This window comes from Callithrix jacchus, chromosome 4, assembly GCF_049354715.1.
Source record: "Callithrix jacchus isolate 240 chromosome 4, calJac240_pri, whole genome shotgun sequence".
In the NCBI taxonomy this organism is placed as follows: domain Eukaryota; kingdom Metazoa; phylum Chordata; class Mammalia; order Primates; family Cebidae; genus Callithrix; species Callithrix jacchus.
This window is the reverse complement of record NC_133505.1, coordinates 26110532-26112727: the sequence shown is the minus strand read 5'-3', so window position 1 is coordinate 26112727 and position 2196 is coordinate 26110532. Positions and strand designations below refer to the sequence as shown.

Here is a 2196-nt window from a genome sequence, read left to right as displayed (position 1 = left end):
CAAACTGTCAAACTCCAACCCTGGCATGGGAAGAGAGGATTGCATTGTGCCAAAAGCAGCTGAAGTTTTACAGATATGATTCCCAGGTCAGAAGAGCTAAAGATGGATATTTTCACTTTGCAAAGCTGATACTCCACAAATTCAGCATTTATGGTGCTTTGAACAGAGTAGTCTTGCAAAAATTATTTCTTGAATGAATGAAAACTGGAACTGTAAGGAATTCCAGAAAATAACAATGGAAAGTAGAATGACTTGGTCATATGTCTTTTTTTTTTTTTTAGGGGAAAGTGCGAACGCAGTCCCCCACTACCACAAATTATGCAGTCGAGTTTCCCACATTTGGGGAAATCGCAGGGGTCAGCACATCCGGAGTGCAATGGATAAGCCTCGCCCTGGGAAAACCACCTTCATGATCATGGTATCTCCCCTGGCAGGTAAGTATGTGTCTCTTTTTTTTAAATTGAAAATTCATCATGAATATATAGGCCAGTTTTTTTTTTTAAACATTAGGTCTGCTTTAAATTAGAGCTGCTTTCTTTCTTTCTTTCTTTCTTTCTTTTTTTTTTTCAAATACAATCTGAGATAAGACTCTTATAGAAAGGCTGGGGGCTACTCTGGTTAAAGCAGAGTAGCAGAGCAGGGATTGGGGAAAGCAGGACCCATCCCTCAGCCCTCCATCAATGTCCTCTTCTCTTTAAAAACTAACCACTCAGAGCATGGCCCACAGAGCAGCAGCAGCAGCATCTCCTGGAAGCATGTGAGAAATGCAGCATCTCAGACCTCACTCCAGACCTCCTGAGTCAGAGTTTGTGTTTTGACAGATCACAGAATCAGTCTGTGATTCAAATGAACATAAAAATTTGAAAAGCTCTGTTCTCAAGAACTTTCATCCTTAGAGATGTGCTGTGTTTACAAATGGAAAAGATGAACACTTGGTTGTATTTTCATTTTAAGATGGAAATAAATTACAGGTAAAATTATTTTCTCAGTTTATGCAGAGAGAGACCTCACCAAGCAGCCTCTGTCTAAGATCTGGGTGGGTCAAGTCACCTGCATTCCACTTGGGCCTTGCTGACCTTCTGAGGAGCCATGGCACTTTGCTTCGGCTGTCACATGCTGCTCTAGGCTCTGCCTTGAGGGATCCCATCCTCTCCCCTGCAATCACAGAGCCTACTTCAGAAGCAGCAATCCCCCACCGTCCTCCAGGCTCACAGTGGACAACCACTACAGGACCTTGACAGGATGTACATATCCCAGTCAACAGTGAATTTCTCAATGTCTCTTGGCCATCTTGGGGATGTAGTTAGGAATTTGGTGAGGAGGTCATACTTAAAAAGCCACTCTAATAGTCCCATCTCCCTAAGTGTGTATGCTTCTTTTTACAACACCATATTGTGAACCCAAAAGATCTGAGGCAGGTCTCAATCAACTTAGAAAGTTTATTTTGCCAAAGTTAAGCGTACACCCATGACAAGCCTCAGGAGGTCCTGATAACATGTGTCCAAGGTGGTTGGAATAAAGCTTGCTTTTATACATTTTAGGGAGACATAACACATCGATGAATACATGTAAGATACATATGGTTCAATTTGAAAAGGTGGAACAACTTGAAGCAGGGCTTCCAGGTTATAGGTAGATTTAAAGATTTTTGGATTGGCAACTGGTTTAAAAAGTTAAGTTATTAACTAAAGGGCTGGAATCGATAGAAAGAAATGTCTGGGTTATAATAAGGAGTTGTGGAGACCAAGGTCTTCTCATGTAGATGAAGCCTTCAGGCAGCAGGCTTCAGAGAGAAGAGATTGTAAATGTCTCTTATCAGATTTCATGTCTGTGTTGATGTTAATGCTGGTTGGCTTTTCCTGAATTTCAAAAGGGAGAAGGGTATTAGGAGACATGTCTGACCTCTACTTCCCATCATGGCCTGAACTAATTTTTCAGGTTAACTTTGGAATGCCCTTGGCCAAGAGGAGGGATCTATTGTGATGGTTAGAGGGCTTAGAATTTTATTTCTGGTTTGTAATATCTAAGAATTTCTGGCACATTCATTTAATTTCATGTAAGCTCCCTGGGTTTTATGTAAGTCATCTAGATTTCAGCCAACTAAATAGGCAAACAGAATCACTTTCAGATATTCAAAAATCAAAAAATCTTAATAAATGCATCATTTGGTAAATTTTATCCCAAAATCACTATAGA

At 40.5% G+C, this 2196-nt stretch overlaps 1 non-coding gene across 1 annotated transcript; it reads right to left on the bottom strand.

Moving 5' to 3' along the window:
* Positions 1–278: 278 nt before the first annotated feature.
* LOC118153411 (U1 spliceosomal RNA) lies at positions 279–442 on the bottom strand. Its single transcript, XR_004742641.2, has one exon. It is a non-coding gene; the product is annotated as a U1 spliceosomal RNA (small nuclear RNA).
* Between the last annotated feature and the right edge of the window lie 1754 nt (positions 443–2196).